This window comes from Coturnix japonica, chromosome 1 (assembly GCF_054131305.1).
Source record: "Coturnix japonica strain WE chromosome 1, WE-NBRP24, whole genome shotgun sequence".
In the NCBI taxonomy this organism is placed as follows: domain Eukaryota; kingdom Metazoa; phylum Chordata; class Aves; order Galliformes; family Phasianidae; genus Coturnix; species Coturnix japonica.
This window is the reverse complement of record NC_140663.1, coordinates 13683495-13701741: the sequence shown is the minus strand read 5'-3', so window position 1 is coordinate 13701741 and position 18247 is coordinate 13683495.

Below are 18247 nucleotides of genomic sequence, written 5' to 3'. Positions count from 1 at the left end.
AGGATTTTGGTTTTATTTCTCTTTTATAAGTATAAATTCTATTTACTATAGTGTGTGCTTAAGCTTTGATTAAATATTCTTCTTCTACAGAGCACACCTTCCCAAAAATAGCCATTAGCATCAGGATCCCAAAGTAACACTTGAAGAACTGTAAAGATTATATTCCTGCTATAAAATAACAAAGACTTACAAGAAGCATCAGCTCATGTATAGCTGCTGCCTAGTAACCAGAGTCAAAATAAGTCCAAAATGGGCCGAACTGGCTTAGAAGATGGCAAATTTATCAATGACTGTGGTAAGTCTACAGATTGATTCACTATTTTAGTAACAAAGCCTGCAATTTGCTCTGGGGGAGGAGAGGTAAATAGTCTTTGTGTAGGAGATCAAAATTACAGTAAGGAGCACTTTGGATCTTCTATTTTAATCATCTACAAAACAGTGAAAAAATGCCCTGAATTGTGTCATGTCATCATCTCTACAACACTTAAAAACCACATTACCAGAGCTATTTTTAAATCAAGAAGACAAAAATAGACTCGGGTTTGAGGAGGCTGCATGAGTAAGGCAGGACGCTGTACTACAGAGACCTGAATGTATATTTCAGTTTCCTAATCTTTGTCATAAGGATGGAGAGAGGAGTTTGCTTCTGATTTTAGAATATTGCTAAGGAGAATCCAACTGCTGAGCACTTGGTCCTGCAGAGATGGGCAGGGAGAGGCCATGTCCCCTCCAGGACACAACACAGTCATATGATAATGCCACGTCAGGACTAGTTGCTCCTCTTGGCTTTTACGCAGGCACTCTGAGCACTGTGGTGGCTTTGCCCCATAGAGACAGACATTGTGGTCCTTACTGGAGAGTGATGCAGGGTCTTTTCTTGCCTGGTGAGGCACAGAACATTGCTGGGCTGAAGACAAGAGGTGTATTTAAATAACCTCCCTTAACAGCATTCCTGTTGTCCATAGGTCTTGCCAAAGTGAGCTTAAATAGCATCAGACAGCTTACACAGCAGAATAGGTCTGCACTGATGTTGGCACTTGAGTTGCTTCATTTCCAAAAGCTACTTTGTCTTCTCCTTCAGCTCACGCAGGGACGACACAACCATGACCCTAGGCTTGAAGATATGATAGACAGCAATCTGACAGGAGAAGTAAGTCAGAAAGAACATCCACTCATGTATTTATCTTTCATTTTGAGAAAAGGAATCAATACCTTGTGTAGGTCTACTTACTTCCTGGCTGCCTCCGTGCCAGCAATGGCCTGATGTCAACTCCGGATGAGTTACCTACGACAAGGCAGGCTATCACCTCCTGCTCTTGCCTTGCTTTAGTGGAGCCTGTGGCTGCAGATCTAAAATAAGCCCTCTGAAACCAACTTTCCTTTGATTTGTAGTGAAGTGCATCTCTTCTGGTTAGAGTCAAAGGCTACATGTCATCCTGCAAAACATAACCAGACTGAAGGGTGCATTCAGATTCAAGGTAATATGGGGGAAGGAAGGCTGAAGATGCTAACAGGACATTTGCTCTTATTTCTGTGAAAATCTTATTCCACTGAGAATACTCGAGAAACAAACTTTTTCCTGCTGATGATGGAACCTAGTGTTGTTAATGTAGATGCAGCAGAAGGCTTGTAGTGCAATCAGTTTAGAAATCACAGCTTCAACACAGTTATAATATTTACAAACAAGACTATCGTAACAGAGACAAGCCTTCGTATTCTTCTTGTGCTTGTTCAGCCTATCCTCTTAAGAGTTCCTCCCACCACAGACATTTTAAAGCAGTCTTTCCTGTGATGTCCCGCAAAGGAATTTTCTTTTTTTACCGCTGAGTGAAATATTCCCTAAATGCCAGAAACCCACTGATCAGCTTTTCAAATGATATGTTCATATGAAATATTTTCTTTCTGATAATTTGATCTGATGAGTAAAAAACACGGTTTTCAAATCTCTGTAAATCAAGCCAAGAATTTTTGGAGAATAGGTATAAATGCATGATTGGGTCAGACATACCAGTCTAGGCTGCTAGCGAATGAGGTTGCCACCTTGGTGCAGCCCATTCAAGAACAACATCAACTTCCTACAGTTCAGTACTCAGCCAAAGATACAGCTGTGAAGAATTTGTCCCTGTAATTCAGCTGCCTTCAGTATGCAGGGACCGACATCGAGACTAAATGAAGGCACGACTCTCTCAAAGCTTTTACCTGTAAATTGTCAGCAAGAGAGTTTGAGTCTGTTTGCTGCTTTTTTCTTTTACCACTGGGAGTCAATTATTTGAATGAAGCTCAATCTGTCTCTCCCTGTATTCTTAATATCTCCTTTCTCCCTCTGCTTTCCTGCATCTCAAACAAACTCAGCTTCTAGCATTCCCCACAGGCTTTATTACCCTAAAAGGAGGAAAAACAAACTCTTATATATTTGATATGTGCAGATAAATCTGTGAGCTTATTTGAAGTTTCCAGCAAAAACAAAATGCTTAGAAAAAATAATTGAGCAACTGAAGAAAATAATCTTACAATATTAAGCTAGAAATCTGAATTTACAGACCAGCTTTCTGCAAAGAAAATTACTGAGATATACAGGTTGGTTTTATTAACTTCTTCAAACCCCAAGGCAGATGAAAACAAAAAGTGTCATAAATTATTCGGAGCATATTTTCATTTAAAATGACACACAAATCCAGGGAGGACCCATCAACTACTGATAATCTAAGCAATACTTAGAACAGTTAACAATACTCTTGTTGGTTGCTCTGTCAAAATACATTTCAATTTGCCAGGAAAGAGTCACCCTGTTTCAGACATTGACTGTTGTTATCATCATCTGCTGCAGAACTAAAGCAAGTTTCCTAAATTTTCCTTGAGTAGGAAGAGCATCAATAGCAACACTGCAGAAAAAATGTAGGAACCCACTTAGCTGCCCATTTTCATGATGAATTCCCTCTCCACCCTACCCCTGTGCTAAAATTGGCTTTCCCTGCCAGCTCAACCTTGGGCAGGATTTTGAACCAGGCTGGACTCTGGGCAGTGCCTGCCTTACGCATTTCCACATCCACACGGTGTAGCACCAACTGAATGGATCGTCACACAAAAATGCAACCATTTCCTGATGGTGAGCTGGGAAAGGACTGGGTGTTTCCCTGCGTGTCACTCATGGCTCCAGCTGTGGGCAGCCAATGCCATGGCTCTACCACCACATACTGCCCAGGCACATTGTCAGCCCCCACCACCACCCAGCATGGACAAGAGCAGTTACAGTGACTGTTACAGGTGGGAGATGCCACTACAGTTCCTTCTGTTGGAGAAGCATCTGGTTTTTCACTAGTAAGTTTTGTGCCTCTGTTATGGGTCTGCATTCCCGCTATGAGAATCCACCATTGGCATCTTCATGAGCCTGGATAATAATATGTGATGTTATTTCACATAATAATATGTGATGTTATTTCCAGCGATGTCCTGTTGTGCTATTATGCCAAGATTAAATGGGATAACAGATGCGGTAATTAAAAATGAAAAAGTGACAGTTATTTCTGGATGATATAGTTACTATTAGCTGACATGGTAGATAGGTTTTTGAAGCCAAAAATATATATGCAATAGCAGTCAGAATAGCTATTATTTCCCTGCTGTTTATGAAAGGCATATGAATCATGACCTACACCAGCCAGTTGAATACCTTTATTTCAGATGCTATTTAAATTGCATGTTATTTCAATGAAGAGAAATGAAGTAAGGAAATATCAGAGGTTTTTTAATAGGTTTTGTCTGACAAAATCAGAAAGCTGCATAACTTGATTTCCAGAAGATGATAGAAGAGTAGTTAGTTAAGCAAAATAAACAGGTGTACCCCAGGATGACCTGGAAAAAGGCTGCGCTGAAAGATTCTGCTTACAGAAAGGAAAATGCAATCTGCACTAAAACGTCATTTGCTTATTCTGTTTCAAAAGCATGCACACACTTTGAAGCCTTATTTACTGTTCCAAAAACCTGCATCAGAAAAACGAGCTGTGAAGAACAATAAGTTGAACAATAAACAAAGCAAGCAAGAAATAATGATGCTTAGCAGTCTTCATATATAAAAAATCACATTGTAAGAGGGACGCCTAACTGTTACTTGGACCTGTGACTCATTTCTCATATGGTGTACTGGGAGCTGATCACAGTCTATCTCTGGCAGGATGCTCAGAGATAAGGTTCTCAGTGATGATCATGCTACCAGAGCTCAGCTCATTATGAGGATGAAAAAGTGTTGTTTCTTTCAATGTGTGGAGATGCTTTTTCTTTTTGTTTGTGTATAAACAAAAATCGTTTGGAAGGCATCCAGATATTTTGGTAGATAACATGCTTCCCAGTTGAGCAGCCTACAGTTTGCTTTATCAGCGCTTACTCAGAATCCTACTTTACTAGGTAACAACAGCACATATGTGTTCATATGCATATGTGTTCATATCTACCTTCTTCCCTTTTCCAGTGCCATCTGTGTGGAATTTGCAACCTCAGATACCCTACATGTCCCACAGCACCATCAGAACATGCAACGCATATTGATACTGCTGGGACTACAAGCGTGGTGGTCTGCAGCACATCCCTCATGTTATTTCAGTGTCTTCAAACTGAAAGACAGCACACAAACACAAAATGTCGTGTCCACCAGTACATGATACTAGGGAAAATTTATTCTCAGAAAGAGTGGTAATGCATTGGAACAGGTTGCCCAGGAAAGTGGTAGAGTCCCCATCTCTGGAGCTGTTCAAGAAGGGTGGAGATGTGGCGCTGAGGGGCAAGGTTAGTGGGCGGCATTAGTGGGAGTGGGCTGATGGTTGGGCTGGGTGATCTCAGCGGTCTTTAATGATTCTGTGAGTCTACGCCAGCAGGTCCAGTGGAGGCTCAAGTCTCAAGGTCCCTTTGAGCTGATGTGGCACCAGAAGGACTTGTCCCCAGGCGGAAAAAAAAATAAAGCCTCCTAAAAACAGAATTCTGTTTGTCAGAATTAGACCTACTACTGATGAGGTCAAAATCTGGCTGCTTGTTGATAAAACAGGTAGATGCTGATGGACAGCTTCATCTCTGACCTTAATTCTCCCTTGCAAGAAAGGATAACCTCTAATTCCCTCACCCCATGTTTTCAACCATCTGGTAAGGCACTGAATTTCTGCTTGAATTTCTCTGTTTCCTTCAACTTCTGGCAAAAATAAACAAAAAAAAACAAAAAACAAAAAAAAAAAACACCCTTCAGAATTTATAGCTGCAATGTCAGGGGAAATTTGTTGTTTGTGTGATTTCAGTACTGAGAATGTGTTTGTTTTGCTTATTATGTGGGAAAAATCCATCTCCTCACATCCACACATCATTTCCAGAGCCTTGTATTAACATACATCACTAGCAGCTTCACCAAATTTGTTTTCGCTTAAAATTAGAGCAAGAAAAGTCAGTTCTGCTTCGTACAGACTCCTAAATATAGCCCAAGAATGAAAAATAATGAAAAAAAAAACCACTAAGGCATATGTTAGAACTATACTTCAGGGACACTGCTTAGCCATAAGGATTTGGGCAAGGGCTATATATCTTTGAACTCATTTTCATAGACTGAATATAAAGGAATTCTCTGTGCCAGCCACAGATAACATCAGATTTTAAAATGTTAATCATTATATTAGTTTATAGTCTCTGTCTATAATACTAGGCAAAGTATTTTTGAAAATATCATTTATAATTTGAGTTATTCTCCCTTCGGTAGCTGCAAATGGCTCCTCTTCATCCAAATATGCCTTGCCTGTATGCACGGAAAAGTATGGACTATATCCCAGCCTTCATCATTAGTATGATCTGCACTGAATCAAATTTAAGTGCATTTGCTTGGCATCTCAGATGATGAAGTAATACTCTTCCCCAGCTCATACAAGACACTGGGGAGCTGCAGTGGGTAGCTTGACCATAGGACCTCACACTGAGTGCTGACATCTGTAAAGATCACTGCATCTTAGAATAATAGAAAAATAAAATGACTTTAGATGGAGGGAACTATAATGATCATCCAGTTCCAACCCCAGCTCAGGCTGCCCAGGGCCCTAACCAACCCAGCCTTGAGCACCTCCAGGGATAGGCACCCACAGCTTCTCCGGGCAGCTGTGCCAGGGCATCACTGCTCTCTGAGTGAAGAATTTATTCCTAACATCTACATTAAATCTCCTTGCTTTTGGTTTAAAGCTTTTTTCCCTTGTCTTACCACTATTAGACAGTGTAAAAAATGGATTCCCTTTCTGCTTGTAAGCTCTCTTCAAGCATGGCCTCTGATGCCCATGGCAGAGGAACAAGTGATTGGATGAGGAAAGGCTGAAATAGCTGGAACGTTTTAGTGCATAGATAAGGAGATATCTTGTCAATATGTATAAATGCTTGAAGAGAGGACAACGAAGACAAAGCCAGATTCTTTTCAGTGGTGCCCAGTTGCAGGACAAGAGGCCGTGGGCACACTCTGGAACAGAGATGCCACCTGAACAACAGGCAGCACTTTTGTGCTGTGTCAATGGCTGAGTGCTGGTACAACTGCCCAGACACTGTGGACCTCCTGGACCTCCTCCTTGGGGATCTCCAGAAGCCATGCCCAGAAGCCATGGCCCTGGGCACCCTCTGGGCATCCTGCTCTGGGTGTACCTGTAGGAGTAGGGGTTGGGCCAGAGGGACCCAGAGGATCCAGCCAGCCCCAAACATCCTGTGGTTCTGTGATTCTGAGAAAGCCGCAGTGCTGCAGATTCCTCCTTGGGGAAAGACACAGGAAGGTGAGAGAAAATTATTGCAGCTCCTTTGCAGCCTCTACTGGGAGAGGTCTGTTGCTGACCAAGATCTTGGCTCCCCTTAGCTGTCCTCTGCTCCTAAGGCTCTTCTGGGGAGGAGCCGCTCCTGTTGCCTCAGCAACTTCTTCCCCAGCCCTCTCTTTGGTGGGGCTGCTTGACACTGATTGAAATACTTATTGGACATTTGACTTCCATGTCCCTTGCTTAGGAAGCATTTTATGCATATAAAAGCAATGGGCGAGGTTTTGCTTTTTGTCCTACCAAAACATTTTTCTTCATTGCTGGAGTCATGCATTTTCAGAGCTTTCCTTCAGAGTAATATTTCTGCAGTGTCTTTCTTTGGGTTATTGGGCTTCCACCTTCGAAACCTGCTGGAATCAGAGCAACTTCACTAGATTATCCTTGAAAAGCAGAGGATAAATGAGAATTCCCTCCCAGCAGGTATTTGAGAGGTATATATCAGGGCTGAGTGCTTGTGACAGAAGAACAAATACTCACTCCCACCTTCAGGACTAATTACAAGCTGACAAAATTTGCATGGAATTTGATCATTCACAATACTGCATTAACACCCCCATAAACTGTGTGCTCCACAAAATCAGGGCTGTGAGCACATTTGTTACCATTATCCATACGCACAGTGCTCTGCGATATTAACTGGAGAAGTCAGAATGGTTCTTTGTGTCAGAGCAATAGCTCACAGCTGAGAATGCAGGTCACACACCATGGGCTTTATTTACGGTTATTCATCCCTGCTTCCTTGCGAACAGCAATGCTGGATGGACAAAATGCTAAAAAGGAGCATCAGAAATCTCTGGAAGGTTTGGGAGAGCAGCCAGCATTTTATTTGCTTCAGGAATCTTCTTATGTCTCAGTTTCAGCACTTCTTTAAACATAGCTGAAGTCCAGTGTTCAGGTCTAAATGGATTAAGTGTGTTATTATGCAGATATTCTGGTAGCACATGCCAAACTATGCAGCAAAAGAGACTGGAGAGACATCTCAATATCATGTCACGAGGGGTTGTCTGACACCCGACATTGCTATCCCACCTCTGTCCCAAGCTCTGTAGCTCACGCTCAACATCGACCTTAGAGAAGAAAAAATGTGACCCTGAGAATTTTAGTAAGGCAGCCAAAGCTTGCTTTCCTCCTGCTTTGTATGCCTTGCAGTGATTCATGGATTCTCTGTGAGGAGGACAAGGCTGCTCTGAAATGTGACCTGCCTGGGGAAGATGCAGTTTTCACCAGTTTTATTTGTTCAGTGCAGAATGCAAATCACTACACAGTGTGCAAGGAAAACTCTCCAAGCAGATATGCCTTCTCTCTCTGCCCTTCTGTTTTAATCCCATTTCATGACCAATTTTCCCCCAGAACAGCAGAGGAGAGGAGAGGACAGGTGTCATGGGCAGGTGAGTCACATTGCTGTGCCTCTTGCAGTCCCCTGTTCTGCCAACACATTTCAGCTGTTCATGCCTCCAAATCATAACAAGATTTTTTTTGGAAGGTGGATGCATCTCTAGGCTTTGCCTACATAGGCTTTTCTGTTATCATGGATTTATGATTACATACTTAATGATGACACCTTCTCTGCCTGATGGTGCATATACTTCTACATAGTGGTGTTTAAGATGTACATATTTACTAATCAAAAAGAGATTCTTCATGTAAGTGAAGTCAAGTGAATACATATGTATTCTTCCTTTAACTGTACCATAAATAATATGGATCATTTTCCAAGAAAGCATACTAGGGCTCTACTAAGGCACTTTGCCTGGGTAACTGTGGGGTTGACTGCATCTTATGCTTACCATGACAGGGTAAGAAGACAAAAATATTAAAATTTCATTATTAGTCTCTCTGAAGTAACTGCAGTGCACTTAAAATAGATGTACAATTCATGAAAATGAATCATTGAAAGGAATTGAGTTGGATTGTGCCTGGCAGATGTTGTCACAAGCACTGCTGAAACGCTTAAACGCTTCCAGCGAGCAGCAATAGGACACTTGGAGGCATAATTATCCCACAGGCACAGAAGTCACACATTTCATGCTAATGCACAAAGGGCCTCATAAGAAACCTCGTGGAGCTCTGCTGCATGATTACTGCTCCTTCATCATCTGCTGGATAGCTTTGAGCAAGGCTACAGTGTCCTCAGTACGGCTGTCCCACAACTTGGCCTTGGAGATGTGGACCTTCTCTCATGTGTGATGTTGAGCTGGTGCATGGGACTCAGCTGCCTCTCAGATGTAGCAGGTTTTTGGTAGAGTTCAGTTCTAGTCATACAAATGTCTGTGCAGAGGAGAATGTTGCTGGGGAGAGAAGGGGGATGGTGGATGACAGCAGTCAGGCACTGGGTTGAATTAGTCTGACCAATGCCTCCAAAGAAAGATTTTGAAATACATGGCATCTTTCTGTTCTACTCCTGCTGAAGAGCTGGATCAGCCCCGAAGGCACTTTGGGATCTCTTGTACTTGCACTAATCGCAATGATGATTTGCAACATCTCCTTGGGTACAGGAATTTTGTGCAAGAGGACCTGACTGTAGGCAGGTCTCCAGGGTCCCTGAGACATTGCTGGGGTTAGAAAATTAAACATAGGTGCTGTGGTGTTCAAATATGGCAAGTCCGCTCCAGACTTCTTCAAGTCACATGCTGTTGATGAATGGTCACCTTTCTGTGATTCAGTGAAGGCAAACTGATGGATAGCCCAATGCACTTCATGCAGAACATCAGTTTTCACTTTTCCACAACTGTTTGCCCAGGCAAGATTAGTGTTTGTAGAGGAAAATCCCTACTGGTGGGAAAAGACTTTGTTGTGAGGCTCATTTTAACTGCTGGTATATGAGTATGAAGTCCCTCAGTTTAAATAGGATGGGAATAAGATTGGTGCTAATGGCTGATGCCTTCAAAACACACAGCATCTAAAAATGATTTGATGAATGACTCTTTTCAGTGTATAATTGAGAAGATTAAGTCCTGGCAGTGGAGTTTATCAGCTGTTTCAACCTAACTAATGACCTTAATTTTCTTTCTGTACTGTTGAATTTACACAAAGAAGCTGGCTGCCCACAGGGAGAAAACTGATCAAGTCTTGCTTCGGTCGTGAGCACTGAGGATCTGCCTCCGGCCTCTTGAGTGGTGGTTTCCACACCTGCAGCATGCTTGGCCTGGTGCCTGGGCTGCTGGCTGCTTTCAGCACCTGATGATCTGCAGCAGGCTGGTCCATTATCCACACAAACAGTAACTTGTAGGCCTGCTGTCGTGCACAATGATGCTTTGTGGTTGAATCTCTTATCCACTCCTTCACATTGAAGTGTATCTTCAGAGATGTGGCTGTTCTTGTTATAAGGTCTGTAATTCCTGCTACCTGAGGGTTAGCCAATTTTCTGATGGCTAGGAACCAACATTCAGCGTGTTCTATTTCAGAGCATTCAGAATCTGGATGACCTATTTTACAGCATTTTGCACTGTTCGTTTTGGCCTTTTAATTTCTGGTACACTGACAGTGACAGCTGAAGTGATGAAGAGATTGTAGGGCTGCAGCCTCTCTACAGCATCTCATCTCTAATTAGGACTATCAGCACTTCACCAGTCTTCCTTCTGATGGGAGGCATGTTCTGCTCCCTGTGTTACGGGTCTGTGCAGAGCCTGCTAAGCTCCTTCACGCCTTCTCCCTTCTCAGAGTTAATGCTGCCAGGTTCTCTTCACTTAATACCATCCAAAAGATTTATTTATTTATTTATTTATTTGTGCAGGAGCACATAGTGATATTTCTATACTCTTAAACCCACATCCCACCATATCTGGTACCACAACCAAAATTTGTCACACACAAAGCAGTTTTTTCTCTTTCTACTTATGTATGGCACATCACATCTAAAATCCCTTCTGATGGTGGAAGGAGGAACTGGTAACTTGAGAGCATTGGTAGAAGTACTGAACCAGTCCTGTGAAATGCCTTATTCATCCTCCTGCCAAGCCTTAGAAACAACCTGAAATGCAGACATTCTCCTCACCTGAAAATGCAAATGCTGCATGTGTTACCATATGTTGTGTATATGCTGATATACTTTTCCCTTTAATAGAGAGCTGGCCATTCCTTGTAAAGCTGACAGTAGTGATGCCTGCAGGAGGATGAGTTGGTATTCTGAGCATATCTTTTTATACGCATTAAAAAAAACACTGTCTGTTTATGTTAAGAAATGAAACCTATCTATTTATATTAAAAGATTAAAAAATTCCTCTCGCTACCGTGACCTGTAATTGAGTTTCCCAGAGGAAAAAATGAATCAGAAAGTACCTGTGTTTTCCTGAGCACAATAAATAGCGGAGCTTTCAGGAGGCAGCCCATTTTTCAGAAAAGAAGCCTCTTTTTAAATAACTTTAGGCTAGAAAAACCATGAAAGTGTTTAAGATTTCAGTCATTCCTGAAGGAATAACTAGCTCTTAAGAGGGCTGGAACACAATGCATCACCCTGGGGAATTTCCTGGTTGAGAAAAAACAGTGTTGGATGCTGTTAGCAGCTTAACAAAGAGCCCTACAACATTGTTCCTACGCCCTCTCCTACATACACTCTGCTCTATTTTGTAGTTTATCCATTGCTACAGTAAAAGCACATCAAGTTTTGCTTTGCCACTAAGAGTCCTTATTAATCACTGCAAATTAATAATACTGCAAATTCCCTTCCAGTCGGGAATGGATTTAAGGTTCTCTACAATTTGATAAGAACCCTGACACCTTCATTCTACAATTGCCCATTAATTTGCTTTTTATGTTATTCACACAGCATGTGGAAGCTCCAAATCTGGTATCTGCTCCTTCTTTCCCAGTTCTTGCTGGAGCATCTTCTCCCTGGTGATGGGATGGGATGTATGGGGCTGAGCCACCAGCACCCAGCGGAGCTGAACCACAGCAGAACTGCAAGGGGCCCCTTGCAGCTAGAGACCCACCACCCAGTGCAGCACAGATTGCCAGGTCTACAAACAGTGCGAAACAGGAGCTGTTATTTCATGACTTGTGTTAAGCCTAGAATATAATTAACGCTTAACAAATAGCACTAATGATAACAATCGTACTCCTGTACTAATGACTTTATGCTTTTCTCTGCATTGAGCTGCACCATAGACCCTCTGCTGGTTTTAAACCAAGAATCCCAGTCATTACAACACACAGAGAGGAATTATGTCCTCCTACTTAGTCTGTGCTGCAAACCGAGTGACTGCCTGATGTGCCTCAGCAACGGCATTGTGCAACGCACAAATGCATTTAATCATCCATCCCCGCTCTGCTCCCACAGATTCTTGTTCAGACTGCTTAAAATAACTCCCCCAATCTCGGCACTGGAAATGATGTGTGTTTCGGAACACAACGAGGCACGCTCTGAAGTTGTGCTCGGTCATCAGATGACAGGGGTGGGCTGCAGGCCCTGAGCAATGTGCAATGGGCAGTTCAGAGGAGAGCTTACATTGCCTTTAAACATTGCTATTAATCTTAAACATTGTCCTTGTAAATTAAAAAGATAAAATAAAATGTTGTGCATCGGCTTCAATTGGGAAGTGTTGGGTAAAATATTTAGGAGAGCCCATTTTGAAGGTGGCTAATTTTTGGCAGGTGTATTAAAGTTTCATGGAGGCACTGATTTAATCACAGACGATGAATTATTTTGGTTTTACATCGGGCTTTAATGAGGCTGGATAAACGCATGGCAGAGCGGGTGCGTGCGAGGCGGCTGCGTGCTGAAGGCAGCTGAGTCATGGCTCTCCAGGCTGCGTCCCTCCAGCTGAGACACTTCTGTCACCACTAACAGCGCTCTGAGCCCCCTGCCCACCTCACAGCCTAAGCCAAGGAGGAAAGCTGTCAGCTGTGAGAGGGCTTCAAATGCAGAGCATCCTTTGGTTAAACCCTCATTAGGCTCCTCCATCCTGCCCCTGGCGCACCTGCCGGCTGGGAAATGATCTCAGAGTCAGAATCTCTCCAGTCACAGACAAAACACATTGAGGGAAGACAGTGAAGCATGAGTATAGTTTCACCAGGCACAGTTTGTACTGCTACATCGTCTCGGTGACCTCACTCAAGATAGTGGGAGCTGCATTGGTGGGAATTTGCAGGAATAGTTGGAGGTGTGGGAGCAGCACAGCTGATATAATGCCTCGAGCTGCTCCTGAACACTCCCAGCCTGTTCCAAAGCTCAGGAAAATAGAAAATCTGTGTTTTCCAACTGAAGAACAGTCTGGTTTAAATGAACCATTTAAAACATGGAGCAACAGACTCAGTCTCTTCTTCCAATTGAATGAAGCCTGCATGGAGAATTCAAGTGTGTCACATTTCTCATTCCAACAAACAACGTAGTTGTGTGAAGTGAGGACCTCAGCGTGTGTGAGTCCTTTGTGGGAGCACCCAGCTCACCCAGAACAGTGAGCCTGAATTGGATTATGTGTCCCTGGCAGCATGTGCAGAATGCATGAGTTAGTCCTTTTCCCTTCCCTTCCCTTCCCTTCCCTTCCCTTCCCTTCCCTTCCCTTCCCTTCCCTTCCCTTCCCTTCCCTTCCCTTCCCTTCCCTTCCCTTCCCTTCCCTTCCCTTCCCTTCCCTTCCCTTCCCTTCCCTTCCCTTCCCTTCCCTTCCCTTCCCTTCTCTTCCCTTCCCTTCTCTTCCCTTCCCTTTCCCAGGTCCTCCTTGCCAGGTGGAGCACCTCACTAGAGGTAGAAATGCTCACTGGGAAATGCAAGCAGGTAAACCTAAAACACCACTGTGGTTCTGGAATGGGAAACATCAACTTTAGGGCACAGATATATTGGACAGGCAGCTGGTGGTCCTTTTCCATTCACTGACCTTTCCTCAGCTTTACTGTGAACACAGATCATAGAATCACAGAATGAGTAGGGTTGGAAGGAGCCATAAAGCCCACCCAGCCCAAACCCCTACCATGGGCTGGCTGCCCCCCACCAGCTCAGGCTGCACAGGGCCTCATCCAACCCATCCCTGAGCGCCTCCAGGGATGGTGCACCCACAGCTCTATGTACAGCTGTGCCAGGGCCTCACTGCCCTCTGAGTGAAGAATTTCTTCCTTATACACAAACTAAATTGCCCCTCTGTTATTTTAAAGCCACTAATCCCTGTCCTACCAATATATTCCATGTCCACCTTTCCAGTAAGCCCTCTTTAGGTACTGGAATGCTGCAATGATGTCTTCCCGAAGCCTTCTCTTCTTCAGGATGAACAACCCCAACTCTCTCTGCCTTTCTCTGTAGGAGAGGCACTCCAACCCTCTGATCATCCTTGTGAACCCTCTCCATCATGTTCTTCTCACGTTGGGGCTGGATTTTGGGCTGCAGGTGGAGCCTCACTCTGTGCTGGGGCTGAGCTGATAGCAGGGCATGCTGCCTGAAGAGACACCGCTTGATGCCGGCATGAAGAAACTCATTATCAATCTATTCATTCAAATGCTTGTTTAGGATCCTCAGAAATAATTACTGTAATATTAAGATGTACGTCTAAAGCTTAGCAGTTAATTAATATGCACGGATTAGTACACAACCCAAACTCTGTCTTAGATGCTGGGAGAGTTTCTGGCATAGTAAAGCTAAAAGCACAGTGATGGAAACATATTTCCTCACCAGATGGCACAGTTTGTTAAAACAAACCAACGCATTTCTAAAACAGTGCCCTCATCTCCACTTGAAACAGATTTTAATTTAAAACGAAAGCACATTTGCATAAAAAGAGTTCAGAGAAAAATATTTCAGAAGTTTCTATTAGACAAGGGCAGTCCTGGTTTAAGGCAATAGATGGTGGGGAAACATAAGCTAATTAAAATCATCTTTAACGCTGGAACTTCAAGCGTAAAACTGTTAGTGTGAGTGAATCGGAGTGTTATGGAAAGCTTTCATCTGGCAGGTGCCAGCCGGTGTGTCCTGCAGCCATCAGCACAGCTCAGTACATGGCTGCACACACAGCGGGTTAATGCCATTGGATACCCAATGATTTGTTTTGGGGGCTGAATCCTTTACAGGGTTTTGGAACCCTTGGAGCGGAAATGCCATTCTCCATTGAAATTCGGAATATATTGGAGCAAAAAATTGATAAGAAAGAAAATAGTAATTCTTAAAGGGTTTGGTCTTTTCTCTGTCTTGTCTTCCTTGCTCTGTCCTCATCCTGCCCAGGTCCTTTGGGCAAGGGCCATCTTTTGGCTATTTCTGCCATGGTCGGTATAGAGCTTTCTCTGATCTTCACTTGAAACTTTTAGGCACCTTCATATTACAGTTTTCTGTAAGAAGGCTAAGTGTTTTCTACATTGTTGCTGGGAGGCAAAATGTGTGCGACACATAGTCAAAATACATTTTAATGCAAAGGCTTTTATCCCTGCATATGAATTGCAGTCTTTCTGTGCTCTCAAAAGCCTCTGTGTGAAACTGTGCACAGCAGAGTAACGCAGAGAGATGAAATCTGGAGGATACTCAAGGGAGACCTTATTTCTCTCTTCATCTGCCAGAAAGGAGGTTGTGGTGAGGTTGGGATCAGTCTCTTCTCCAGGTAACAGCAATAGGATGAGAGTTAATGGTCTCAAGTTGCACCAGGGGGGGTTCAGGTTAAATATTACAAACATTTCTTCTCTGAAAGAGTGGTGAGGCACTGGCACAGGCTGTGCAGGAAGGTGGTGGAATCACTGTCCGTGGAGTGTTCAAGAACCATGGAGATGTGGCACTGAGGGACATGGTCTAGAGTGGCCACAGGTGTAGGTTGATGGTTGCACTCACTGGTGCTAGTGATCTGTCCATCCTTAATGAATCTATGATTCTATGAAGTCAGGTTCCCTCTCCATGCCTTCGTTAGGACACAGCTCCAAGGGGAAAACTGCAGGGACCAGAAAATTCACAAAGGCCAACACGACCACTCCATAGAGCCGGCAATAGGATGTTTAATGGGAAAAGACCAACAATAAAGTTTCAACCTCATTGTCTAGAGACCTCAATGAAGGGGACCCAACTTGAACTCTTGGATCCTCACTTCCTGGATTATTTTTAATGTAATATAGTATATACCTGCAGCCTTCTGAATCTCACTGTTCTGAAAGATAGTGAAAGAAAACATAAAGCCTGAATCAAAACAAGCAACAAAAGATGTGTGTAAAGGTAGCTACTTCGTTGTTGTCTCAAGCCCCCTCTTAGTTATCTCACGTAAGCAGTACAAGCTGTACTTGCTTAAATCAGATGTGGATAAGTATTCACTGTCCAGTGTATCCAATACATTTGTATTGTCTCAATAGCTCTTGGGAACATCACAAGGGAAAAAAGCCCACATTTTAAGTGCACTTTAAAATCTCCTAAAGTTTTAAAGATTCTTCCTTCCCTATCTCTAACAAACAAACAAACAAACAAAAAAACACAAAGAAAAATAATAATAGGAAAATGGATGATAAAAGATGGGGGACAAGGTTGAAAGTATAGTCAGGAGCTTAGAATTACTTCAGAGAGCTGCTTTTCAATCCCACCTGGTTGTGTTATGTACAGTTTTAAAGTCAATGCTTTCTACCAACACTGTGTTAAGGAAGAAAGTTGTCTGCTATCTCCTTTAGCTGAGTGCTGGGTAAATCTCTCATTGGCTTAAGCAAATTAAGGGAACTGTGGACAGGTGTTTTTGATCAGCATGTGGTACACAAATGCTTATTAATGCTGTTAACTTTGAAAAATGTCTAGGTAAAGAAAGAGATTATAGCAAAGGTACTTATTAAAACACAAATGTTTGCTAAAAACAAATGTACAGGAAATAAAATAGTAAACAACCAGATGAGTTCGCTGCTACCAAATGCTCCCATTTAATAAATGAAATACTTCATTAATCCTTCCTGACAGAAGTAATTCCTGGAATGGAGAACAGATCCAAGAGAAAACATTTGGCAAAGCCAATTCCTGCTGCTCTTCTGTGCCCAGCCCAGCAACCGCTTCCCACCATGGCTGTGCATATGGGGCTTCGCTCCCTGGTCCTGTTTGTGCAACCTCTGCCTGCTGCCAGACCATCTTTGGCTGATAAGAGGGCAGCAGGTGAGCTGTCCTTTGTGTGGATGACTTTAGTTGATGGCCATCTTAGAGATGCTTCTGGTTTATGTGTGCCATGCACTGTATGCAGTTCAGAAGCTAACAATGAAGCTTGAGAAACATGTCCTGAGGCTGTGTCCTGGGCTGACAGGGAGACAGCCAGCTACCACTGCAGCACTTCTGCTTTGAGGGCTGTCCAGAGACAATGCACATGGTGGTGGCAACTCCCATGATTTCAACTGAGCCATCAAGGACTGGATGCATTTCTGAAAGAGTAGTTGGAGCTCTGCATGCCTTTGCTTACTTCAGCTTTACTTTGAACAACTTCTTATGCTTCCTGAGGGCTGTGAAGAAAAGCTCAAAATGAGGGTTTGAATCACTTGAGTTGCTTAAGCCTCAAGACATGGCTCACTAACTGTCTGATCCATCTCTTCTGAGAACCAAGTCAGATGGAGGTTACTGGCATAGGGGCAGGGTTTTGAAATCTATCTATCTGCCTGTGGTGCCTTCATCTGGAGGTACATGAGCCTTCTCTGTGTTTGGTGTCACTGGCCAGCGATACAACGATGCTGAGGAATAACATCCACAAATGACTCTACCTAGCAGTGACTTGGCCTTGATAGCTCAAACCTCTTGGCTCATCCGAATGCAGTATACTTGGTGTGAAGGCTCAAGCTATCACTGTTTGTCCTCTGGCACAGAAGGCTATGGTACGTCTGGCCACCATCATCACCAAAATGCATTTCTGTGGGATCTGTTGATCAGCTTCCCAATCTCTGTGCCTTGGGCTGCTTCATGAGATCTAAGTACTCACCAGATCAGTCAGGGGGCCAGAATGAAGGCCACAGACAGTGATCATGCTCATCTGAGGTTGTATGAGGTGGCCATGAATAAAGAGCTCAGCAGCATGGGGAACCATAGAGAGAGTCTGACTGGGAATAAGGGCCATCACAGACCCCAGTGAGGCAATCAGTTAAACCCACTTTCCAAAGAACTGATGTTGTGGATCCAAGGAACCGCCATCTCAGACGTGAACAGGGCTGAAATCCTGCTGCAGGCTCTCTTTCTGTAGGGGCTTGTCTCTCTCTTCTGCCTCGCCCTCATCATCACACCTTGTCTTCAAGACCAGTGTCCTCCTGTCAAGTTAGATTGAAAGTGAGCAGATGGTCTGATAGCGTCTGGGGTGGGGAAATGACATGCATATGCCCCATTTTAAGAAAAACAAGCTTAAAATAAGCAGGCCCAAAGCCAACATACTCCTTTGCTCACACTTCTTCCTTAGAGGAGAGGAGGAAAGTACAGAGATCTGACAGGTGCCAGTCACTTTGCTTCATGTATTTCTGGAAGGTGATTAACTTCTGCAAGGTGAACAAAGTAGGAACCAGTATAGAAGGTACTATGGGACTAAGTGTTTTTCCCCTTATTT